At 42.6% G+C, this 26920-nt stretch overlaps 1 protein-coding gene across 5 annotated transcripts in view; it reads left to right on the top strand.

The window, feature by feature from the left end:
- The window catches only part of TSPAN18 (tetraspanin 18), a 189067-nt gene that overhangs the window by 67704 nt on the left and 94443 nt on the right, over window positions 1-26920 (top strand). The window contains exon 1 of one of the 5 annotated variants that reach the window (XM_068193706.1): window positions 22528-22638. The exons of the other annotated variants lie outside the window; for them this stretch is intronic. The gene's annotated coding sequence lies outside the window, so the exon portion shown is untranslated. Of the gene's footprint in view, window positions 1-22527; window positions 22639-26920 lie in introns of those variants that run through there. 5 annotated transcript variants of the gene reach the window in all.

Raw genomic sequence — 26920 nt, 5'->3', positions numbered from 1 at the left:
CTTGGGTGGTTTTCTGTGAAGTATGTTCGATAATTTTTTTTTTTTCTCTAGCACTTCTCTCAGCAATTAGTAAGCTCGGCCTGATTAGTGTTTTTATTTCTATAATAAGAGCAAATTTGGACACAGTTAATAGACTCTAGGCACATAATTCACTGACTCGCCAGTGGCCACCAAAGCTGGTTGGGCAGAAGTGTGCTGGAGATGGTTGTGTGCCTGACAGGGTATATGCTAATTCTGACCCTCGGCTCGCCTTGGACTTTTGCTAGTGGGTAAAAAGTTGGAGTTGTTAAAGAGTTGTCTTAATTCAACAGGATGTATGCAAGTGTTTGATGGATTCTACCAGCAAAATGCTTATTTTGATATTCAGTGGTTTTTGTAAGGAGCAGTAGTTGTTCTGTCACAGAAGTATAAAAACGGAGCAAGTGGTAGGGTAGGGATGTCACTTGGAGAAACTGATACATTCTTTATTTTTTTCATAGTTTGGGGGGAATCTTTCCAGTTCGACTGTGTAGCATAATGTACAGATGAGCTTCTTTATCATCTGCTTTCACTGAAGTATTTTTATAGTATGTTAAAATGATTCGAATGTTTCACCCTCCTTGGAAGGCAGTTAATGTTTCTGTATTTGTTGTGGCCGAGGTACAGCTTTTGTTGGCGCAAGCTAAAATACCATGTGATACAGTTGCCACGAATTCAAGTGTAGCGGGGTGAGGAGAAAGGAAGAGCCTTAACTTCTCTGAGATGTTGCAGACTGCCAGCAAAATCCACACAAAATTTCCACCCTTTCTGCAAGGCAGACCAGGGCCACAAATCGCTCGGCTCCCCGCGCTGGGTGTTTAACCCTGTAAGACGCGCAGGTGAACGGGGAGTTACTGCTTGCGGGAGGGGCGGATGGCAGAGCCCGCGGAGAACGGGGCCGCGGTGGGAGCCGGGGGTCAGCGGCGCCCCGGGCAGCCGCGGCTTGCCGGGCCGGGGCCGGGGCCGGGCCGGGGCCGGGGCCGGGGCCAGGCCGGGGCCGGGGCCGGGGCCGGGGCTGGGGCGGCTCCAGCGGAGGGCTCGGGTGGGTGATGCTGGTGCTTTCCACGAGAGGGCTTTCTCGCTGTGCTTTCTCGCCGGCCGCCCCTCCGCTCGCTCCTCGACACGGAGGAGCAGGATGGGCTTGGGGGTGGTTTGCGCTCACGGGGTGTTTCAGATTTCCTTTGTAAATTATGGGGAAATCCCTTTATTGCCCCTGAGGTGTAAGGATACGGCATCCTGGGAAGAACACCAGTCTTCAGTTTCCAGGCTCCCTTAAAACTCAGAACGATCCCAACAACTTAATTTCCTCACAGTGGAAGCCAAGAAGAGGCTGAGTGTGTTTCTCACAAAAGAGGAGAGGGAATAGAGTGTTTGCATCCTCGCCGCAGATGATGGCAACGAAGTACTCTATCCTGGCGTGATCTCATTTTTGGCTGCTTTAACATGTATTATACTTCTCAGGGTGGGGCTGGGCGAAAGGGAAACGGGAATCATTGTGCGAGTACGAAAATGCTATCTGAAAGTCCTTTGCCAAGCTGTCTGTGTGTTATTTCAAATAATTTCACACGCACAGCGTTGCAGGTCTGTTTTAAAAGGCAGAAACTGTGTCTGTAACTAGTAATAATATTGCAGTTCATAAAACATGAGAAACATCTGTTACTGTGACTTCAATTTGTTTCTCTCTCCTTGGAATAACCGAGTTGACAGCTCAGTCAGGTTTAATGTCCTGTGCTAAACCTTTGGTCGTGTGTCCCACGGCTAATTGTGACTCACAGAATCAATAAACCCAGCTCCTGCTTCTCTGCAGCGACTCAGCGGGGGAGTGGGAAGGGCTTCAAATCACAACAGCAGATGATGGGGGAAATATTTGGGTTTTTGCAAAGCTAGGCCTATCTCATGCCCTTGCCTCTTTCAGTGCAGCAGAACTGGCTGGGGTCTCACTATTCGGGCTGAGTAAGTGAGGAAGGTGGTCTGCACTGCTGTAGGGGTAGTATTTTCTCTCATAGCACCTTTTGTCTTGCCTTAATCTATCCCAGGTTGAATACTGTAGGCAGCTGAAGCAGAGCCATCTCATGCTTTGATGTGTGTTTATTGGCTTTAGCATCTCATTGCCTTGCCATTTTTTTTTAAAGTTGGGTTGCTCTCTTTCCACCCCACCTCCCCAAACAAAAAGAATTAGAACAGAGGCAAAATGTGAATGAAGTGACTTTGTATTTTTTGTGAATGGGTTTTCTTGCATTGCCCCTGCCTTCCTTACTGCCTTCTGCAAGATCATTTCATAATTAAAATATTATGACTGTGCTTATGGTAGCCCTTCACTCGTGGCAAGGATCCTAATTTGACGTCAATGAAAAAAATAGAAGTTTCTGGCATAAGGGCAGATGACATTTCATCAGCTAGTGCATGCCCATTTTTTTTAAACCACAGTGCTAAGACCATATGGACAGATAATGAGTTTAAGCTGATAAACAGCTTACAGATTTGCCCAACTAAAGGACTTTCTTCCTAGAAAACACATTTTCCTTTAAAATAAATAATGAAGTTCCTGTGTTTTTATTTAATTATCTTGAGTCCTGTCTGTTCTCACCAGGCTGCCGGAAAACAGGCACAACTGCTCTGGGGACAGAAGCTACTGGATTTATGGGCCTGTAGGTCTTAGAGGAGAGGAAGGACTTGAAAAGAAAAGTTCAGATGCTACAAAACTGAGGCCTAAGGGGCCTAAGGTATCTAAAAAAAGCAGATGGTGGTCCAGGTTGTATTTAGAGAGTTTCCTGAGGTAGTGCATAGTTCTTAACATCTTGAAGATGAGTCATTGCATGAGGTGGTAGTAGGTCTGAGGTCTGTTTGGGAGTTATAATTAAAATAGATGGACATCTATACTCCTTGCTAACCCTGTGAGGCTGCTGAAGCAGTCCTTTTCTGGGAAGACTGTTGTGAGATAATCTCTGTTTTTACTTTCTCAAGAATTTTTGACTAATTTCAGTATGGTTTGTTTGTTTGTTTAATTTAACCTGACATCAATAAAATGGACCCATTTTTCTTGTTTTTATGCAGGGAAAAACCCCACAAGTGGTGCAGTGAGAGTTGAAAAGTAACTTGTTTTGGGAAGGGGTGGTTTTTAGTTGTCATTTTAAAATAATGACTCAAAACCAAGCAGTGTATTTGCATGAGAGGGCATCTCCCTCAAGATGCATAGAAATTAGCTGTTTCAGATCTGAAAGTGCTCTTTCTCTTTTAAGCTGTTTCTTCCTTTTCTTCTTTTTTTTTTTTTCCTGGAAATAATTATTAATTTTAATTGGAAGTGGCAAATGAAGGAAGAAAATAGTTGCACAGAAAAATCAGTACAGACAACCCCATTCTTTCCCATGCTTCTTATTCCTTCTAAAAGTTTAATGTTCTGTGTTGTCCCTTCCCTTCATACTATCCACTTCTCAGCACTGGGAAGATGACTGGACTTTAATTGTGTTTCATTTGAGGATATATTCCAGATGGCCAGAGCTTAGCTTTCCGATGGTCACTGCTGCCTCACTGGTAACTGATATGGCAGCCAGGTTGCGGCTGGTCCTACCTTAGCTCATGACTGCACAGTTCAGCATTCCTTTTGTGTCCATTCCTTCCCCTACACCTATATTTCTTATTTTCTTTTCACTGTTCTTTCAGTCTTGAGCTTCCAAACTGGTGAATGAGTTAACCCATCCCCTGGGAGTTTCAGGGGATCCGGGTGAATTCAGTGCCCACCAAACAGTCCATGGGTCTTCTCCCCATCCAATCTCTTGTCCTGGAGCATTTAACAGCTGCTTTGCTGTTTATCATTTCTGCATTGATAAAGATCTGCCATGGGCTAATGTAGTGTAAATTTTCTGAGACTGAAAGAAGTGGCTATAGGAAGGCAGTTGATCTTTTTCTGTTAACCACACCATCTGCTAAACCAGTTTGTCAGGTTTCAGTTTGTCAGCATGTTTTTATTTATTTTTGCACAGATAAAATTTAAAGAAACAAGCTACGATAAAGATGTTTTTCTCTTACAATGGGATTTGCTTGTGCACCTCTGCCACCTTCTGTTCTTTACCAATGGGCTGCCCTTCATTGGTCTTCCTCAGAGCTAGAGGCAGCTGGTCTCACCATCCTGGTGAGTTGTGTATGAGTGGGGTGTTTTGGATTTGAATTGCCTCTGCAGGTGTCTTGATACAGGAAGCTCTGGATGACCACGTGCCTAATCTGAATGCCTCTTTTTGGGTGGACTGATATGCAGCAAATATTGCATGACAATTGAGAGTAGTCATGTGTTGTCAGTTTATCCCCACCAAATTAATTTTAAAGAAAGCCATAACCAGTATCTTGTCATTGTCCTCAGAGGTGTTGGAAGTGGGGTTCTGACTGTCACGGGTTTTTAGAAAGGATCTTTTTTCTGCACAGGAGTCTTTCTGACTGTGTAGTCCTTCCCACAAGAACTCCAATGACTGATAAGTCTCTGGGGATTGTTGTGTTTTAGGCTTTATTTATTTATTTATTTATTTATTGCTATCAGGATCTTCCCTTTGCTATGTATTTACTAAATAAACCTGGTCTAAAATGGAAGTTTACTGTTTCTTGAGAAATAAATTAAAAATCACTGTAGAAGAGTCAATTTTTAAACTCAAATGGAGTTCAGATGTTTTTAGACCAGTCTATTGCTTCAGGCAGGCAGAGAGGATGCTTTTGATGAAATAAGTAGTGCTGAAGCTGAATCTCATCTATGTGCTTGATATTATTTAGTTATCAAAATCCTGCATTATTATGTGAATTAGGGTTTAGGTCTGAGTTTGCTTAGTAGCACAGCTTCTGGTTGACTGTGTTTAGTTCATCTCTGTTCCTGCTTTTCTTGCCCTCATTTAGTTGGTGCATGGCTGCGTTAGAGAAGGACTTTGTTTGGTCATCTGTGGTGCCTAGTGTGATCTCGAGTTTGCCCTGATTACTCTTCTGGAAGCCATATAACCGGTACCCTCCTTACTCCTGTTGCTGTGGTGTTACTGTCAGGAAAATACTTTAGAGTGGTTGTTGATTCCAAGGAAGTGGAACTAAACCAAACTGCTAATGTGAAAAGTTGTGTAGTGCAGCAGAGTTAATAACAGCTCTTATATTTTCTCAGACTCCTTACTTGAGCTGTAAACAGCTTTAAATACATGTTATGCCATCCCGGATGTCTGGAAAGCCCACAAGACAGAGGACTGGAATGGGGTATGGGACTGTAGGGTGACTTGTTGACTGTAGGTCAGTGGCACAGCTTGGCAGGGGCTCAGTTAGAGGCCCTGGCTGCAGCTCGGGTTATGTATATTGTGCATGATTACTGTACTGACTGTTTCTGCAGCTCTGTGCTGCTCCTAAGGCTCAACACTGAAATTGTAATGCTAGCAGCTTTCTTTTTATGGCCCAATGCCCAGTTTGAAGAAGGGTGATTTTGGTCATGTTGTTAGACGTACGTATTTATGGTCCTGTTTCATCTGTTGAATTTAATCTGTTGGGGTATTTTAACACTATTATGGAAACAGTTACTATATTTACTCCTTACAGAAAGCTCAGTGTAAGACAGTCTATGAGGAGAGAGTTCTAGACTAATAAATATTGCACTAAATTATGGTGTCTACACTTCTTCAGGAAAAATGGCCCAAATGAACTGACTGGCAGTTTGCCTGCTCCTGAGACATGGACCTCACAGGGCACTGAACTGGAACACTCTATGCTGGGAAAGCAATGATAGAGTTTGTTCTTGGCTTACTTGATGGCACATCTCATTTTCTTGTGGAGTGAAAATAAACCAGATCTTCTTGTACAGAGGGATCTTGTGCCTGTACTGGACTGCTTTCTCAGGCCTGCTGAGAACCTGTTTCCCATGGAAGTCTTTGGGACCTGTGGGCATCTTTCATATGAAGTCCTCAAAATCTGTTGCCAGTATAAATGAGACAATGGGATTTCCACTGAATGGAAATTCAGTAGATTTTGGAATGGGAGTCACTGTCACTGTTGTTGATGTATTTATTTCTGTAGTAATTTGAAACCAGAATGTGTTTTAATGTTAGTCATGATGATAAAAATTGATGGAGCTTAATGGTGATAATTATGTGGTGCATACAACGTGGACACGTATGAGAAATAATGGCAAATAAAAGATTGAATGTCTCAGAATGTCATTGAGAAGGGTGAACTTTAGATGTGATGTATTTTTGAACTGCTGACTGCCCTTTTTTTCTGTTAGTGTCAGAGGGGATTCTCAAGGCAGCTTAGGATGAGGTGCTTATTATGTGTTAATCAACAAAACTTTTCCTTCCGATGGGAATATGGCATGTAACAGGCATCTTCTAGAGTTATACCAAGCTGTTTTTCAGAATAAGTTACAGGAAAAACTGAGAGATAATTCTCAAAGTGCTTGAGGCACAATGCTGGAAGCACCAAAAAAATCTCTTTGCTTTGGCAGTCTGAGAATTGACAATGTAATACCTTGCTGATGTGACAAATCACTCTGGGTTCATAGGATTGAAAAAAAACTCCAAAACTGATAAGGATTTCAGCTTACAGTGATGCTTTGTTAATAAAGAACTGTTTTTCTTCTTTTAAATGTTAAGGGAAACATCAGTCAGGAACAGCATTCTGATGCGATTAAACAAGAAAAAACAAAGACACGAAACAAAAGAAAAAAATCTACTTAATCCAGCCAGTCTCTTGGAAGCCTTATTCTATCTTCTCACTGTGCTGAAGGGAGCAGAAGATTTCAGGCTTTGCATTTTATGTGTTCATATTTTGATACTGCAGTGGGGAAGGTTTGGCAGGAGAAGAGTCGGAGTTAGTTTAAAAACATTAATTTTCTTTGCTAATGCTGCTGCAGATAGTTCCAAGTTCGAGTTTGTAGTGGATTTCTTACAGTATTTCTGTAATATGATGCGCTTTGGGAAGTGCTTTGAAGCTCTGCACTAGCCTTGGGGAACAGAGGGCTTTGGGAGGGGGGTTGGACTCTCACTCCCAAGCGCTATCACGGATTTTACCGCTCAGAACTGAGGTGGGTGAATGCCAGCATTCCTAACATCAGCCTGCTGTAGACACTCCTTAGCTGTGGGAAAGTTGCGTTGCTTTTCTGAGCATCTGTTTCACCAGCTGTGAAAATGAAGATAGTACTCTCAGCATGTGGGCATGATGAACGTTCTTGTTAGCTAATCTTGCTAAAGTGCATTGGAGCTGTGAAGCGTTGTGGGTTGTTGTTTGAAAGTGTGAAGGTTTAAAATGGTGTAAGCCATGAGCTTGCATCTTTGTTGGGGAAGAGAAGTATCAACTGGGAGACCTTTGACAACAGGCACAAAGGGTTTGTGGGAAAGAGGAGAAATTTGCCTGTAATGGAGGGACATGAGCGAGAATTATGCCTAATTCTAACCCATTACACAAAATCTAAATTTTGTGGATTTATTTGGAGCTTTTTAAAGCACCTGTCCAGGGCTGTTTTTTTCCCTAACACCAGTTGCATTTCCTTTTGCTGTTTTTCCAGCCCCCCTCTCCTCCACACACTTGCTTTTTATGATCAAAGTTCCATTCTTTAAACATATGCCAATGCCTTGTAATAATACTCAGAAGGTCCCCTATGGACAGCAGTTCTGATTAGACACTGAAGAATTATTTAATTCTCTTCATACTTATTAATGCTAGGAGCATTGTGCTGGTAAAAGGTGTGGCTTTTTTCCCCCATTGCTGTTACTACTCTTTCTTTGGCTCCCCTCCTCTCCAGACACTGCACTTATTCTTTAAGCTTTCACATTTTCTTATCTTGTATAAACTTGGTTCCTTGGTTCTTGCTTTCAATTCATTCTTTTATCTTCTACAGCACTCATTGAATGCTTAAAAATAATAAATATTAATAATAGGGCCCTTTGAACCAGCAGGTTCTTTGCAGCTTAAACTCACCTTTCCCTGCTGCTTATCCCCTATTAGAAGTTGCTATAATCTGCAGATTGTAGCTGCAATAAGTTCTGAAGCAGTGGCTGGGTTTGTGACAAGCGTAGGATTATAGCTCCAGGTGGGGAAGTGGCAGCAGGAGCAGAGAACCTCAAAGGCACAAATATGTTGTTCCAGTTGAAATATTCTTAGTAATAAAGGAAGAGAAGCCAACAAAATTTAGTGTGGGAATAGAGCTATTTATCTAGGTTTCCATGGAGTGTCAGTGACCTATATAGGGTAATCCTGTACTGCACACAAAAAAATGCTGTGTTTAGAAGTAGAAAAACATTCTTTCTGGAGAACACAGTTTAAGAAGACTGTACCTTTGGAGATTCTTTCAAGCCGTTTCATAGGAAGTGTCTTAAATCAGCAAGGCAAACTATGGCATACATCTGTGGTATTACTGTGTTTGCTTTGAATTCCTTGTAGAGACAGGTTTACTACTCCTTAGAGCTACAGAAGAAAAAGATGCTGCCTGCCCCTGTGAGTAAAATTGACCACATCACGTCAGCCCAGGCTCCAAAGCTTTTGCCACACACACACACACATGCACATGCTCCTTTGGATATCAGCAACATTTTTACTGTCCCAGACTAAGGAATGAATAAAGTAAACATGAAAGGAGAGCGTAAGGTTTTCCCACCATACCTCCTTCCCTCTGTTTAACAATGCAAGCTACTGGAGTAGGAGAAAGTGACCGAGTCCTGAGTTGACAGGGCAAATTTTATGAAGCTTTATTTTCTTCTTTTACACCGTGTTGCAGTGGCCCTACTTAGGGGAGACAAGATGTTCCTAAGCAGAACCTCTGTTGGGTGGGTTGCTTCCAGGCTTATGTCTTCAGCAGAAACCACACTGGTTGCTACTTGACTGGCTGGAAGTCTTCAAGGAAACAATTTGCCTGCAGAAGATGCTGGTTTATTGAAACCATTACTGCATTGTGGGAAAGGATTGATCTCTACTCAGTTCTCCTTGGGTGAATTTCTTGCATATAGGATAGGGAATTTCTTAGTCAAAACAGATAGGAGCCAAGTGGTTTGCGTTTTTCACCTATGCTGTCATGAATCCAAAACAGGGTCCTGAAAGCAGCTTTCCTTCATGCCAGAAATACTAGTCCTAACCACAGAACTGCTGTTCTAGAGCACATGTGTTTATGTATGAAGGAGTCCTAGATGTATTCCAAATTTTCATCCCTATGGGAAGTAAAAAAAATATTTCAAGTCTCAAAAAATATGGTTGCCTCCAAAAACTGAGTTCCTATCCAGGTATCCTTGTGTCTTCTTCAATGGTCTTAACTGTCTTTCCTCACTGGTGTCTCCCCTAGGTGTGCTCTTATGGAGTAGAGCAAAGAATCCCTGGAGACTCTGGCAAAGCAATCAGCTTGTCAATGACAGGAGGGGAAAGACTGACCCTGAAGCACTGCTGATGTATTTTGTCAGGGTCAAGGCTGTACAAGGATATATAACTCCTAAACCACTGCTGCCTCTGAGGAATATTATTAGAAAATCACCTTAAGCAGCCAAGGAAAATATAGCTGAACACTGCTATATTTGTGCCTGGGCCATTGTTATTGGGCAGGGTAGGAAAAGTAATGCTTAGGGCAAGAGAGGAGCTGCTTGGAACAGCATGAAACACTCTTGTGCTGGTTTGATTGCAGCAGCTCAGCAAAGGAAGGCTAGTACATGGCTTCAGTAATAGGTCTCTTCCAATTTCTTCTTTCCTGTGTTTTATAGAGAGGAGGAGAAAGTAGTCCTGTCTTGATCCTTTCTTAATTCTCCTAGGAGAGTAAGGAGATAACAAGAAGAAAGTCAAGAGGGGGTCTCAGCTAAGCTGGGTGTGTTCTTGGCGAGGGTGTGGTCTTTGCTCTCTGTGGTTGTGCTCTGTACCACCAAAGACCCTGACTCTGCTTATTCCAGTGCAGCTCAGCTGAACTGTGATATGCTCTGTGCTGCTTGGCTGCCAAGGGGACCTTTCAGGATATGCCTTTGTTATAAAAGTTGGGATTGCAAAATTGAGATGTACACTCCAGTTCTGATTATATGGGAATGTCACTCTGCCTTGACTTTGTATTTTGTTCTTGCTGTTTTTAGGAAAGGGGAGGAAAAAAGGCTCCAGGTTGAAGCTTCATCATTGTATAGACAAATATAAAACACTCCTCTTAAAGGCAAAAAATTCCAAGACCTTGCTGTGTATTTGAGGTTTAAATAAAGGGAGTTTCCTGTTTCAGGGAAGCCAAAGTCATCCTCAGATGGCTTCCACTAATCTGTTTTAAGAGGACTTGTGTTCATCTTGTGGTAGACAAGGAGTCTGAGCTTCCCCTTTTGGCTTCACCCCTTCTTTTCCTTCAAGTTAAGTTAGGAGGCATAAGGTGTGTTTATAGGACACAGAAACAGCAGTGGAAGGCCTGACCTAGTGGAAATCAGAACCAGAATTACCATATAGCTTCTTTGGATGCAGCATAGCATTTGGATCCACAACAGTCAGCTCTGGAAATCATATAATGTCAAAGCAGTCCTAGATGTGAGATGAGCTCCACTGTGTCTGTCTGTAGCGATACAGACCCCAGATACAGAGTGTTTGAAAGAACAAATTAAAACACCTTAAGCCTTGCTTTTATTTTTTTTTTTTGTTATAAACAGGCAATACTTACCTTAAAATATGACAATAATATCTTAAAACATTTTCACAAAAAATTGACCTAATAAAATATTTTTCTTAAATTAATCAAGTCTAAGACCTCTAGGACTGAAATTACAGCAGATTTCTAGTCTTGCTTATGGTTACAGTCATCAAAGGAACCTTTAGAGGAACCTCTAGGAGGCTGATTGCCAAGACTCCATGGATCCCTAGGAAGACAAAAGTAAGCTGCTACCTTTCTTCAGAGCCTTCAACTGTGTTCTCAATGATAGCTGTAATTCGGGAGTTATATGAGGCCTTTTTAAGGACTGCACCTTTTGCCCTATAAAGTCAGTTTGCATCTTCTAATCACAGAATGACCTGACTGCTTTGCATCCATTTTGTGTCTAAATTCTGCCCGTTTTTTAAGTATACCTAAATTATTGGGAAAAGCAAGACATTGATGTAAGATTTCACTCTTTTTCTTCTGAATCAGGGATGGTGAATTAAAAAAAAAATAGGTTAGTCTGAAAATAGCTCCAGCAAGCTGAGGTCTTAGACGTATGATTGAGCCACACTCTATATTTGTCCTGTTGAAATAAAGTCAGGCTGCACTAGGATAGTGTTGTAAAGGGTTTGCCATAACACAGAGCAGGGTTGCATGCTCCAGCTGTTCCCTGAGACTGACTTGCAAAATCCTTTTTGTGGCTGGAGCTGTATTCTTGTGGACTTCAATGTCATTGTCTAGGACTTGTCAGTGAAAGCTGAAGGAGCCCAAGAGAAGCCATGTAGTGGATCTGTTTCCCTTAACATCCTACAAGATTGCATCTGTAGACTGTGCTTTAACAAGAAGCTGCAATCTTCACCTGTAATCCTTGACTCTTTATGGAGTGCAACAGTGTGGAGTAGGACCAAACACTGATTTTTTAAAATGGAATATGATTAAATGTAAGACTGCTTGAATCTGACTGTCTTGTAGCTTCATAGGTAACTCTTCATAGACAAGATTTTTTTCTTACTTTCCCCTTTCTCTTCTACTGTCCCTAAGCTTTATTCCTTGTGATGAATTCTGCCTAAGTGAAGCAGAAATTTTTCCAGATACACTATTGTCTAGCAAGGAGGTGGTGAAACAGATGCAGTTGCTGGAACTGATGATAAGGTAATTTCTCACCCTTGCAATAACTGCAAATGCATTTGAAAGAGGATTCACAGTACTGGTAGCATTTGCTGTTGTGTGTACACCCTGAGATAGAGATCAGAGATTGGCTGGTGGATAATGAACAGAGCACTGTGCCTGAAGGAACAGATTGGGCAGGCATCTGAACTATCCTGGACTGGCCCACCAGAATGAGTCAGTTGCTCAGAAATTTTCTGGCAGATGCAGCCTCTCTGTTTCATGTCATAGCAATTATCTACCACTTGTTTATTGAGTGTCTGTGTGGTCCACAGTATCTGAACCTCTCACAGTTGCAAATGGATTGTATCTTTGTAGCACCTTTTTGAGGCAGAGAATTCCCATTTTACTGATGTAAGTGAAATCTAAATAACTTTTTGAGGGTATTATGGGAAACTTATAACACACTAGAAAATAACCAAATAACACCTATCCAAATTTTGCTCCTAGGAAAGATAGCTCAGGTTTAAAAAATGGGGAGGGAGTATTTCCTGTGTCATAAGAAGATTTTCCCCAGCTAGATTTACCCCTAAAAAATTATATGCTTTGCTGTGCTCTTGGAGCCAAATGTCCCAAGGACATGTCCCATGTCCCCTCGATGATATGTTTCTAAGGCCTTTTCTTTTTGCTGTGTTAATTGTGCATTTACTAAATTTGGATAGGACAACTTTTTCTCTGTAAATGAAGCCTTATTTGTGAGGTGTTTGGACTATTTGCAGGGGGAGGTTAAGGGCAAGGCTTGGTTGATTGTTTTTTTCTCATAGAAAATAAAGATCTCCTAAAGTTTTGGAAGGAAGGGGATTGGGGGTGGGGAAATTTTTACCTCAGCCAAAATAGTCAATATGTCATGGTTTGGGGTATGCATTAGAGTGTGGGAGACTACAGGTGGTGCCCCTGAGATCTGAACCTTCTTTTTCTCATAGTACTGCAGTGCATTCACTGCTACTTTTTCTTTCTTTGGAATGTCAACTTCTTGCCTGTTAAATTTCCTTAGAAGTGTGCAGAGGTTCGTAACAAGCATTTTCCTTTGAACAGATTGGTTTTTCAGACTGTTTTCCCCCAAAAATAGTGTTTGGGAAGAGCATATTATCAGGCCTAATAGCCTTTAACAAGTTAGTGGCTCCTTGAGTCCTATGCTTTAGTGGTATCTGAGGAGTGATGTCGTCCTGAAGCATCTGCCTGTTTTCACTGCAACAAACCTAATCAGAGCCACAAAGCGAGATTGCCTTTCCCTGCCCTGAGGCACTCCCGGGTGCTTCCTTGAGAGAGCAAATTGCTTTGGAGTTATTAAAACAGCACATGCTTAAAAAAAAAAACAAACAAACAAACAAAAAAAAACAACCAACATCCCAGGCACAGGTGGGGAGCTGCTGAGTATTAATGCCAGTTGTGCAGTTCAAAATCACAGCTTTGTTCTCAAAATTGTAATAGTGTTAAAAAATTCAGCCTTGATCTTGATGAGAGCTCGAGTCCCTGAGCTTGAGTGGAATCAGGGTCAAGGTTTTTAATTTGGTCATTCTTCAGAGATGCTGAGCACCTTCTGTGGCAGCTGAAATTAGTGAGAGCTCTGTGTGCTCAGCATTTTGGAAGGAAAACAGCGTGTGCATGTGTTGTGAGCTGTGATGTACAGAAGCCAGGATCTCTAGGGGTTTGCAGTATCTAATAAGATGCCCCCTGTAGTTGTTTCTTAATTAAGCCCCAGACACCTTACGTGGCTTCTCTTGAACTTCAGGACTCTGCCTTTCTTGAGCATATATGAGACTTCTAGCCTGGCAGCTCCTTGGAGCTTTCTATTAAGGTATTAAGGGGAGGAAAACCAGTTGGTTGCCTCAAGCTGAGGAGGAAATGCTAGACCTGAAGGATTATCTCGGTGCAATGAATTTTAAAGACTTTTTGCTATACATATGTGGAAAGCTATCAAAATGCTAATGGTTCTGCTGTCTTTTTTAACCCTTTCAATATATGGAAAGTGTTATATTCAATATATGGAGCTGATGGAGGGGAAGTGAGAATGATGCTATTCAACTGTAAAAGGATGATTTGGTCAGAAATTGAGTTTTAAGTAGCTCTTCATCTGTTTGCCACTTCTCCCAGTTATCAGGAGGACTGATACACCCATCATTTGGATAGACCAAATTCTGTATGAACAGTTGAGCCCATCTGCAGGTGTGGTGTAGGCCAGGTACTCCCTGCAACCAGCATCCTACAGGAAAGGCTGAAGAGCTTGCATTGGTGCCCCTCCTACCCCCACCCACTTTGTGGGACATGCCCACAGTGACAAGGATGCCTCTGTTGTGGGGGAGGTCTGTCCCTGCTGCAGCAACTCATCCAGTCATGCACATTCCTGAAGGCCCTGGGATGGGATGGACCTTCCTCCCTGCACAGATGGGACACAAGTGTCCTACAGTAGCACAGGATACCTGTGTTTCACCAAGGAGACTCTGATTCTCCTGGGTGCCTTGCCTCACCATCCTAAGCTAGGGAGGATGGGCTCCAGGTGGACACACATTTGGGAATGCTTTCTCCATGGCTGCCGTGAGCTGGGCAGCAAGGCTTGTCTAAGATACTGAGCAGGTACTGTGTTTGCAGTGGCTCTGCAGTGCTGTGGCTGCTCTGGTTAAGTCTGTTAATGGAACTGCTGTTCCATTTATTTAGGCTTTTGGCTGAAGTTTTTGACCCGTTAGGAATATCTCATTCAACTCTACAGAGATTCTGTTAATGTTCTGCTTTGGAACCAGGTAAATACTTGGCTAGCCAATGATATAAATGACTGAAATTGTGCATTATTAGACTCATGAGACTCAGTCATTCCTTTAGCCGTCTCAGAAATATTTTAGAGCAATGGATCTGTCTGCGCTTATCTTTTTAATCAGGACTAGCCAGGCAATTTTAGCCCTCAGGAGAGCCCAAATCACTGAGCTGCAGGGCTATCTAGGCCATTAAGCTTATGGCTTTCAGGTTTCTGTGAACCTGTAATGTTGTTTATTTATTATTTTTAAAGGCATATTTACTGTTAAATAAGAGCTGCCAGCTTATTTCAAATCTTCAAAGCATCAGTCTTTTCCATTTTGCAGCTGAAGTGTTTGGTTGCCAACATGTATCACCTGGGGGCAGGAGCAAGGGCAGGCAGTATGGAAAAGATTGCTGCAGGGATTTGTTTGGGCTTGGGACTAAGGAGACAGTGGATGGAGCAAGGTAAAGAAACTGGATCGCAGTAAGACACTGTGGAATAGGCTTCTCCTTTCTCATTTGACATGAATTTGTTGAGGTGTCATATAGCTTGGGGTATCCTAAGGTAGATTGGATAGGACATTTGGGAAGCCATCTCTAGGGAAAGCTGTTTTAACATGGATTGTTCTAAATAATATGGAGATATGGCTGGTGCATGGTGCACTAAGCATCATGTTGACCATGGTTTCCTGTCTGGCTTTCAGCAAATTTATTACTTTAGTCAATGTGTGTATGAAAAGAAATAGCTATTCAGCCCATCCCTTTGTATTTTTCCCCATCATAGACAGTTACAATTCACTTGCCAATCTCATGTATATTAAAAGGCTGTTTTCAGTGGACTCTTTTCTCTCTTACATTTTACAATTCTTACATTTCTCAGTGGGTGGCTTTAGAAATTGCAAACAATATTTTTTTAATGAGAAATTATTCCCCCTGAAATTTTTGTGATGCGATCACTGGGAAAAAAAAATCTCTGCCTTTTTCTAATTCTTATTTCTCACAAAAAGTGCTTTTTGCTTAATCTTGAAAATTTAACGTTGCATAAATAAACAGGTGTCTCTTAATATGTCCATAGTTGGTTTGCAGACATGAATTTTAAACTGTGCAACTTCTTTACATTTTCCATTTGGGTTTTTGTGTGTGTGAAGAGAAGGGAACTTGAGCTGTATTCTTCCACCACAATCCCTCCTTCCATGCTACAAGATGAAGGTGTTGGCAGTGGGAAAAGTAGGATTTACAGTGGAGTGTAAGTACATGACATGTCAACATCACTTCTCTCATTAAGTATGCAGATAGTCTCTGCAGATTAAATGCTAAATACAAATGCAAAACAAAATCCTCTACTGTGTCTGAAGAAATGTGCCATGCAGAGTCAGGCTTCTGGATGAGCCTGTGAAGCAGGTTGCTGGACTAGCCAAAGGGGCTGTGTAATATGCAGGCATGGTCTATAAAGGGTATTTATTGGAAGGGAATGGGTCACCCTCTTTGACAGATGGCTTCTGCCTTTTTTTTTTTTTTTTTTTAATGCCTGCATAGTTCTAAAACCATAATTCTCCTTTCTTTTGACTGCATGAGCAAAGAAGGGGTGTAGAAGTGCTGGTTAACAGCAACTACAGTCTTGGTCTTGCAAGTTGCCATCTTTCAGAAGTTGGCTGTGGATTCTCTGCATGTACTAGTCTATGTTTCTGAGGGGAGAAGAGTTGTAGGAGATGCAGCCATGACAGTAAACAGGCAAAGTTCCCTATCTGCTCATACTGGACATATCTGTGCTCTTCTCTCAGAGAAACTGAGGTGGTTTAAAACATTGGAGCTGTTGTGCTTTGAAAGATTTCAATCTTCAGTGTAGCAATAATTATTTCCACCAAGAGTCTTTGTGTTTCCAGATTCCCAAGACTGAAGGTACCTTACCCCAGGACATGTAGCAGCATGATGGGTTGAACACCTTCGGGGAAAGAGAAAGTTCTCAGTTCAAATATTGGCTTGAACTTTAGGCAAAAAGACTATATGAACCAGTTTGCAGTATTCCAGAAGCCAGGCACTCTGTCAAATTACTTGTTGGATGAGCTGTGGTTGTTGACCATGTGTGTGGTCTTAGCCCATGGCAGATGGAAAGTAATGCAATTTAACTAAGCTCTATCACTGCTAAATTAAATTACCTCACACCACCTTCAGAAGATGAGCATGCACATGGAGAGTTACCACAGCTCAGGTGATGCTCAGCCTACTGTTACTGCAGTGCACCACAACTTTATTGGGATCTCCACTGGAGAGTCCCAGTGAGCAAGCAACAAGTAATAGCCAGTTGCAAGGAGAAGGAATTATAGCTGTGCCTCCATTTAGAGAATGTATTCCCTAAATCTCATCACATTTTTAGTTTGGGAAGTTCAGGTGGCTGATTTTGAAGTTGATGGAAAGAGAGGTTTTCAGCAATTACTGTACTTAGTAGTAAAAAAAAATTTGCCATTTCCAGCAGTCGTTGGCTCCCTTGCCTGCAGGCAGGTCCTTTTGCTATTAACAGGCAGTGGTGCCAAATACATTTTTTTTCTCTTGGGAATGTGTTTCCTGAAAGATTCCTTTCATCTGCAATGAATTCTTGTGCTTTAAACACGGGAAATATTAGGAGGGTTTTTTCCAAATATCTGTGAGAACTTCTTTGTAAATGAATTGAAATTGTCCCATTTGATAGCAAATCAAGCAGCAGTCTGTCCTCACTTTCAGTTGCTTTGTCTCTGTGCTCGGTATTCCTTGTCTAGAAATAACAAGAGGCACTGAATGATCTGACCTTGCCATGGATGATCCAGCAAGCTTGACAGCCTGGAGATATGTCCAATTTGACTGCCAAAATGGGATTTGAAAGGGAATTGCTGTAAAGTGATGTTAGAAAGGACACAGGAATATCCACTTTGGCTCCTTGGCCTTTACACTAGTGTCCTGGTTTAGGGCAAATTTAGGAGGAAACCTCCAAAGGGGTTCCTCTAGAAAGCAGATTTAGGTGGCCCTTCCCCCAGGCAGTAAGGGAAAAGGTTTCCTTGGAGAAAAGTGGGGAAAAAACTGTTTATTTAACGGGCAAAGCATTCAGCGGCACAAAAAAAAAAAAGAGAGAACAATATTAAACAATAAAGCCTCTTGCCAATCTGAAGAGATGGCAAACTCAGAAAGTCCCCTCCGTGGGCTCTAGCTCGGCTCACCCAGTCTCCTATCAGTCCCTCTGGCGCTGGAAATGCCACAGCCCAGGCTGGGCCAGTGGGCCACAGGTGCGAGCTGCTGGAGCTCCTCTGGGTGCTCAGTCCAGAGCAGGCTTAAACAAGTCCAAGAAAAAAGAAAACCACAGTCCAGGGTACTTCTCTGCCTCAGCTAGCTAAAAACTAACTAAAAGCAAAGGAGAGCTCTGTCCTGTTGTCTGTCTGTCCGCAGACAACATAGTCCAGGAGCAGGGTGCAGGGGAGCAAGTACAGTTTCTGATAACAAACTCCACGCTTCTTCTCTCCCCACTTTGCTCTCAGAACCTGTCTCAAAGGTGCAAAACTTATTTCTGGGCTAAACAGATGAATGGGGATACAAGCATCATAAAGTCACCTCAGGACAACTAGGAAGAGACAACTTTAGCAAAAGCCCCTGTAGCCAGTCTGTGTCAGCTCAGCCTCAGGAGACCAAGAATGGCAGGCGATGCCTTTGTTCGGGTGGGCCTCTCCTTGGTCTGACCTGACCCCCTGGGCTCGTAGTGTGAGGGTGGCAAGGTGGACTGTGCCAGCTGCAGACCCTCCAAGAGGAGAGGGGAACAAGGGCTTGCTCAGAGGAAAAGCGGAGTCTTTTGTCCCCCGAAACTTACCCTGGCAGTGACCATGATGATGGTGATGACGGGCAGTGCTTTCTGCAGTCCCAATGGTTGTTATGTGATGGTTTGGTACTGGTGGGGTGATGCTGGCAGCACCACTGCACCATGATTATGGAGTCAGGGTCACGGGTGCTTCTGTGTCCATGTGACCTGGTTGTGCATCCTGTTTTCTTCCAAGCCAGGACTGAATCTCCTGTTATTGACTGGTAAAAGTTTTGTGCTGAAAATTTCCCATTCATGCAATCTCTCAGAAATCATCCCAGAGTGACAAACTCTTTCTAGCTCCAGTCTTTATTTTGCTGTGATTTTCTGTAATCCAGGGTTGGAATGTGTTTCTTAAACATACATGAAGTTTAGCATCTGTTGTTGGTGACACAGATCATTACACATGGAAGAATGAACGTGCAAGTTCATGTACAGCCTGCTTTCACTGCACAATGAGGATGGGGTTAAATGGGAATTAGGATTAATACTGGATTTAAGATTCTCATAGTTGGCTGGTAAAAGCCTAATCTTCTCAAAGGCTGCAGGCAGGCTGGCAGCATTCAGCTCAAGGCCAATGTTGTTTGCAAGACCTGAAAGAAATTGAATTTTGATTCTTAAAGCACTTTAATCATAGCCTTTCAAGATAGGGATGGGAAGAGCATATACTATCTCAAATGCAGCCTTTTAATTTCTTTAATGTATGACAGTCACCTAGGCTTCTAGGTCTGATGGATGTTTGACAGTAATATTTTTCATTTCCTTTTGTAAAAGCTTAGGGATTCTGATTGATTTTAGAAATGTATAAATTGCATTCTGAAAGTTAATATACCAAAGTCTCCGTATAGGCAGAGTGAGATAAATCCAAGCAGGGCAAACACTTCCCAGTTTAAAGTGTTGAGAGTGCTGAATGCCTTTCAGGTAAGCAGGCTCATGAGAGTGCTAAATGTCTTTCAGGTAAGCACACTTCAGTCCAGGAGGCCATAGAAGTGTGGAGCTCCTGGGTGTGATGTGGTGAGCTCAGTCCAGCCTTGTTCATTTTTTGCTGTGGTAGAGATGACTGGTGAGAAATGCATTGCTGAGTCTGTGCAAGTCCTGAAATGAATCACTACATTTGACAATAAGACCCTTGTTGGAAAATAACATGTTTTAACATGAAGTGTTGATGTTTCTCCTATTTATTATGGCTGCAATTTTTCTGTGTGTCTAGTTTTTTCTGAAAGTTGGACATTTAGTTATCTAAATAATTTGTTTTTCAGTTAAATCTCAAGGTAGACTTTATGTAGGCTTAGTCCTGCATTGTCAAACAGGACAGAGGTGTGTAAAGTTTGCCTTTATAGGTACTTCTGATTCTTTGTTTCTAGCTTTCTCTTTGATAGCAGTTTTGATTAGCTCTGCTAGTGATAGCCTGGCAAAGTCTGCTTTTCCTTTGCTTTAAATCAATAGCCCATCCTGTGGATGGGTGCCCTTTATGGGGAGTATCAAAGATCTCCACAGTATGATCATGGATGCCACTGTCAGTCGAAAGGGCTCTGTGCCACTGAGGATGGAAGGAGCAGAGACACATTGACTAGATTTGAGTGGAAAGCTTGTGGAATGCTGCTGATACAATTCAGTATCCACATTGCTAACAAGAATGACTTTTCTGCAGAGGTGGTGATGAAGTGCCTTTAACTGGACCTGAATCCAGTCTTATCAATTTGTTTTTTCTCAAGCCTACTTATTCAAACTCCACCTAGATAGATTTCTTTGGATTGTTTCCCTTTCCTTCTGTGCTGGTCTTCCTTGCTTAGGTTGCTTTTCCTCTTGCTGTTGCCTTGTGTAGAACCTGTTATCAAATAATCCAATTAATCTTTTTAGTAATCTCTAAAACACTTACAATCAAGCAGGACATATTTTCTGAGGTATGAAGTTTCCCTGCATAACTTAAGTCACCTGGGTCTCAGCATGTGAAATTGAGAAATGCACTGAAGGTTGTCCTTTCCAAGGCTCAGGGCCCACATGATGACTTGATTAAAATTTGAAAGACAGTGACTTTATTTAATTTAATAATGTGTGTCTCTGCCCCCATTGTTCTCAGAGTTAAAGGTAGCATCTCAGCCATTAGGCCAGCTGGAATTCAGGTCTCTGCTGGGGCTCTCAAGTCTCTTAAAGCACAAGCTGGTTGAGGTCATGTTGATCAGAAAATTTCTGTTCTAACAGCCATAAAGCAGGAAAGTCTTTGGTCTCTCAGCTCTGTTTCCTTTATTCTTCAACAGAGATTAATGGTATGGAGCAGTGGATAGAGAGGGAACCTAGGCAAGTCTGGCAACCAGCAGCAAAGGTTAGTAGAGAAGCATGAGTTGTAGCAGCGCAAGATGGTTTATTTTGGTTGGCAAAAAGCATCTAGCTTTCACTGTCTATAAGAGAACTTATCCCTCTGCAGCAAACAGCTTGGTTTAAAGCATGCAACAATTCATGGAAGTGCCTTGTGAGCATCTTAAAACTGTTGTTTTGTTCAGTATTATGACTGGTTGGAAGGTTTGGTCTGTGGTTTTCGTGGTGTGTGGTGGGAGCTGGCAAAGACTGCTTAGAACAGCAGCGTATAATGAGACAGTGCCATGCTGGGTGAAGCCCAGGGATTTTTAAGCCTGTAAAAAATCAGGAGAACATGCATTAATGCTATTGCTTGTTGTTGTAGCCTCTAGCAAGCAGATGTGGAGCTATTAAACCCCTCTGAATAGAAATAGGGGTGAGGGGGAATATCTGATAACTTCAGCTTGTATCAGTTGTACAAATTACTTGGAGGAGAGCAAGAACAGGCATAGTGTTTAAGAAAAGAAACAAACAACAATCAAACCGAATGAAATACCAAGCCAACAGAAACAACAAAAACCTCTTGACATGTGTCAGTACGTGTCTACCAAGAGGATACAGGTTTTCATGCTGGCTGAACTATGCAAGGGGGAAAAAAGTGCCATGCTGCCCTGTAGTTGCATCCTGCCATGTAGGTTAAGCACTATTTGAAGTCAAGGAATTTCTGGTTGCTGTTTTGGCCAAAGCCTTGGCATTATAAAAGAGCAATTGTGCTGGTAGAGATGAATGAGTGTGAATAAACTCGTGTCTTGCCTCTGGTACCTTAGAGGGCTCAATGATAGAAATGCACCTTATGACTCCACAGCGGCAATTTCTTATTATTCCACCACAGAGTCCACTCTGTGCTAAGCACTGAGACTGACAGAGGCCCTTTACCAGCACTGCAGCTGCACCTCTAAGCGAAATCTGCTCGGAACAGATCTCACTGGTGATGCTGTGCTTTTCAAAGCATTTGCAGCCTTGCCTCTGGAAGGCCAGCCAACATCGCCACGGCCAGTGCTGCTCCACCACTTTTTCTTTCAAATTCCCCAGCTGTGGCCAGGAATGCACAGCCCCTGCACTCTGCCAGCCCGGTGTTTTGTTGCAGATGAATGTGGTGGGACGATCTGTAAACACTGCTGTGTGTTCTGATGGTGAATGTTTGCAAGCTGTTTGCACAGCGTTAGTCATTTATCCCCCCAGCCCCTCCAAGAGCAGCTCCTGCTTTATCACTCCCGATAAGCTGGTGTGTGATCTGAGGCAGAGCCGTCAGCCAGAACCGAAGGCAGGCAGGAGTCCCGAGTGCATAGTTTGGGGGCAGCTCGGTTTCTTTCCTGATAAGCCTGTGCCTCTTGCGGCAGTACAGTGCACACTCCTTTTAAACTGCAATCATAATCCTCTTTGCAGCCGGCGCTGCTATCCCCACAGGAAGCATTAGCAGTATCACAAAGTGCGGAGACTTCATTGTTTTCCCCTAATCTGCAAAGGGAACTGAGACAAGACAGAGGAAACTTTAACCTATTCCATGCCTCAGTGGCAAATAATTAGTTTCTTACTGAGTGAGAAAACGAGGGAAGCCTCTTAGTTGAGATAAAGTAAGCACAAGGCTCGCAGGCTTATCTTGCTCTGTGGAATTCGGGAAAGGACGTGTCCTTGAATTGGTCTGTCTGGCGTGCCCAGATTTTGTATTTGGGAGTAATGAGTCTATTAGAGCTGCCCTAAGTGATTGCCGGTATGAGACACCTCTTGCCAGGAAATGTAGTAGCCATGCTTTTGTTTAAGGACCCGAACAAAAGGCTCTGGATAATAATGTGCAAATTTGGGTGGGTGGGATATGGAGAAGGTTAATAGGGCAGGCTAACAGAGGAGGAGCTGAGTTTGAGAGGGGAGGAGAGGAACGCCGAAGACATGGGAGCGGACAGAGAGAAGCAAAACAGAAAAGGCAGCCCCTTTTTGCCATGTTAAAGTTAACTTAGTCCCCACTGAGATTTTTGGGGTAAGTGTAAGCTGTGTCTGATGAAATAATATTTTCAGCCATGGCTGTGTGAGAGGTCACAGTGCAGCTCCGAGGGCTGTCGGCGTGCAAGTCTGAGTGCTGTGTAAGTGCTGTCCAGACACTGACCCATCACAAGGTGTGACTGGCTGTGAGAGTGCTTTTGTGGGTGGGAATTCACTTCGGGTCAATGCTTAACCTTTGCAGAACTCATCCTAGCAAACTACCTGTCATTAAATATTTTTTGTCATGCTTGAGTCTGAGGCTAGGCTGTGCTTTTCTTGAAAAGGAAAAACTGAAGCGGGAGGAGTTGCCCTGGCCTGGCATGGAGGGCACAGATCTGGAATGGTGAATGGTTTGCTTGCACGTGTGCTGCCTCTGTGAAAGTCCTTTAATCCAAAAGATGACAAGAGCAAAGGAATAAAAGAAAACACTCTGAAAAATAACATGAGATAAGAATCTGCTTTTTATTTTGCTCACGAGTCCCTGGAGACTTCTTCTTTTAAGGGAAGAAATGCAGCTTTCAAGGTCGAGCTTTTTTTTTTTTTTTTTTTTTTTTTTTTTTTTTTTTTTTTTAATATGCTCCCCCAATCCCTCCCAATCCCTCCCACCCCTCCCTTTTTCTTCAGACTTCAAAGGCGGTCAGCTGAGAGCTTCTTGGGAATGTTACATCTGTTCAGAGTAAACGTGGATTGGTGGAAATCCTCCTCCAAAGGGTCTGAAATTTGTACACTAATTTTCTTGAGACTGTGGTAAACAAAACACAACCTCGGTGGGGTCAGGGCTGAGTGATGCACAGTAGTGAAGGGTGGAAATCCAGAAAGTGAGAGTAGTGTTCAGCCAGAGGCATTTAATTTAGACACGAGTAGGGCTTTTTCCTTGATGGCTTAAAAGATAAACAGTTTAATGTCTGTTCCTTTTAGTAAAATTGTTTCAGAAATTGAAACAGAACAAATGGACTGAAATGCGAAAGAATGCTTGGCCACTCCTCCTCAAACTCCTAGCTTGTGCTAGCTGTGTACCTGCTGGCATACCTGCCTTGTCATTTTGCTTTCAGTCTTCGTCTATTTATCAAAGAGTGAAAGGAAAATTTTGTTCTGTGTCTAGCGCTTGGTCCTTCACCAGCTGATCCAAAACCTATTGGTAGTGGAGGTGCCTTGGATCAGGGACTTGATATGACACAGAAAAATGTCACTAAGCTTGGAGGATACAGCAGGTGGGCATAGGAATTGGACTTAGTTTAACACTGCTTTGCCTGTTATGGATGGGAATTTACTGCTGATTTTGATGAAAGCTGATGAGTGGCATTACTGTGAACATTTGGAAATCCTCTCCACAGTAGGACTTATGGACATGATCAGGTCCCAGACAGCCTTGTGCATAACTGCCTCTTCACATCACAAAAGTGTAACTGAACTGTAAATGGTTTTCACACCAATTATTTCCCTCTTGTTTTTGAATAGAACCGGGAGGGGGGTTGTTTATCCCATTCCCTGGTGTAGCTGAAACTCAGAGCAGCAAGCTTGTGCTGAAGCTGTTGTTTCCTCTGCATGTTTCCCATAAGGAGGCCAAGGAGTGTGAGATTTGTGATTCAGTGTGTGGCTTTGTCACATGCCTACCCAGGCTGAAGATGATAGAAATCTTGGTGCTATCTACTTCAGGTTGGGTAAGTATATTATGTTTGTTGCTTTTGTGGGATTTTCTTTTAAATTAGGCTTCTTAAATGAAGAGCAGCAATATTTAAGCTTGTGTGCAAATAAGCAGAGAGCCCTGGCTTCATCTTGTCTAATCTGTTTAACCTTCATCAACCCAAATATTTACTCTAGGCATTGAATATCCAGGCAGTGTAACTGTGATGCTAAAATTCATGCCCCGAGAATGCTGTCGATTGACTAATCCTGCAGAATTCCCCAAATCCCTGTCTGTATAAATAAACTTCCTATATGAAGGATTATAACTAAATGCTGTGAATTCAGATTAGCAAAGCAGAAGTACAGCAGTTGGCCCATTTCTTCTGCTGCTTACTTATGTATTTTTATAAGGTTATTCATCTTAGTTTAAATAGATGTGTAAAGAAAACTGCAAATACTGAAGCACGATGCTGTCATATACTGCATGTGGAAAGTTTAACCCTCTGCCTTTTAATCAGTTTTTAAATCACCATCAGCTTGATTTACCCAGACTGTTGAAATTGTCATTCCTTTTGGGTATGGCATTTCTGGTGAATTTGTGTTTTTTTTTTTTTTTTGGTCTTTGACCTGTTCCTGCAATTGTGCAGTGTAAAGAGTTCATTGAACAGCACCAGAGATACATTTGTAGCTCCATTGCTGAAGACATCCCCACCCCCTCCACAGGCGCATTCCCGCAGCTGCAGAGCAGAGCCTGCAGCATCCGGATTTAGCAGCGTTAGAGCTGGCATCTCAAGACTGGTGTGCGGTTCCCATTGCAGGCAATACTGACAAGACCCCTGTGTAAACCTGTTGGTATAGGCATGGTGCAAGCAACCTCCTGAGCAGCTAGGCTTCTGTCCTGTTACTGTGTTAATTATCTGTCTCCGTGAGATTAAAGTGCAGACTTATTTGGGATCCTTATCTTGGAGAAGTTCTGTCATGTTGCCCTGTCTGTTACTGTTCATTGTTCCAGACGTGTGAAGGCAATAAACTCTGGGGACAGGAGTTAATTTGGCTATTTTAAATAGAATAATGAAAAACAATGAGATCAAGTTACAGAAGTACAATCAAAACTGTTTATGGAGGACTTCACAACAGCATTGGTCATTAGGTTCATGAGAAGCTAATTTGTACTTTTTGAGAATTTTCAGAGTAGACTTGAAAACATTAAATAACAGAAGAGCCAGCAGGATAGAATAGTTCCCTATTGGCAGGGAAGGGTCCCAGCCAATTTCAGTCTCTTTTTTTGCTTACAAGATTCTAACAGTTGGAAACTAGAGGGAACAAATTGCTCAGCTGCTGCAGTATCAGGAACATGTCTAGCCTGGAACTTATGCTGTTCATGGCCACTGGGTCCTAACAGATAATTCTCTTTGCTGGAAAGTGATTAGTAGGGGAAGAATTTCACCTCACTTTACTTGACAACAGGCTCCATAGGGAAATTCCTTCCCCGTCCCATGCTGGGTTAGTCAGAATTTTACAGTGTATCTGGGTAAGAATCACTGCAGTTAGGCCACTAATCTCATTTCTGTGCTCAGATAAGATTGTTATCAGAGTAATTGTCTGTTTGCTCCCCCTTCTGAGTCTAATCAGAGTGGATTGTGCCAGTACCTCCTGGGGCAGAGGAACTTGGATGTTGATTGCTCTCAAAAGAGAGAAAATCCTCAGTGTATATTTAATGTAAACTTCAGTTTTGTTAGATGTTCACAGGAAAATCATCTGGAAATAACTTGCTCAGACGTGTCTTGGGCTTTTCACGCCAATATATTTGTTCTGGGTTAGAGTCCCAGTTTAGTCAGGCAAGTGCATGTAGTGCATGATGTGGTGAGTTTTTCAATAGATAATGCTGTGCACCAGCAAAACTGGTATTTTCTCAAGGCCTGGGACAGAACAAGTTCATGTCTGCAGAGAATGCATACTCTTAGGGGCTCCAGTCAGCAAATAAATCTGAACAATTAGTGCTTTTCCCCTTATTTCAAAGCAAATTGCGGGAGTGGGTGGATTTTGCTAGTGGGTATAAGGGAGACTCAAAGATATTAACTTTTCATATATCCTTCAAGTTTGGACTAGAACTTGTCTCTTGATGTGCTTACCTGAGGAAATGTGCTGTTTGGTCTCTTTGAAGGAGTGAGCAAACCACAGGTAATGCAGCACTCCTATGAGATACAGAAATGATGTGTGCTGCCCATGTTATAGGGTGAGAAAACTGAGACACAGATGGGCCATGGGCTGCTGTGGGAGTTGCCAAAGCAGAACTTTGCAGATAAGGTCTGTGCTAGAGCCAGCACTGATAGTGAGTGCTCCTGATTTCTGGTCTGGATTGCCATCTCCCAGATCCAATCACCAAGACTGCAGGGAAAACAAGATGTGGACCTGCCCTTAGTGGTGTTGCTGCTGTGGAGATGATGTCTGGCTTGATCAGACCTGTATCCCTGGATTGTATGAAGAATCTCTAGAGCTTTTGAGTGTGATACCTAAAGTAAGCTCAAAGGGCAAGGGCATACAACTGCAGAGAGTGCTCAGAGCTGCTGAACTTGCATGGCTTGTGTGTGAGAACCACTGAAACTGTCTGATTCAATCGGGTTTAAAGGATGTTTAATGAAGCAGGTTCTTTC

The sequence above is a fragment of the Anomalospiza imberbis genome, chromosome 6, assembly GCF_031753505.1.
Source record: "Anomalospiza imberbis isolate Cuckoo-Finch-1a 21T00152 chromosome 6, ASM3175350v1, whole genome shotgun sequence".
In the NCBI taxonomy this organism is placed as follows: domain Eukaryota; kingdom Metazoa; phylum Chordata; class Aves; order Passeriformes; family Viduidae; genus Anomalospiza; species Anomalospiza imberbis.
Note: the sequence above shows the minus strand (reverse complement) of the source record. Positions and strands in the feature narration are given on the sequence as shown.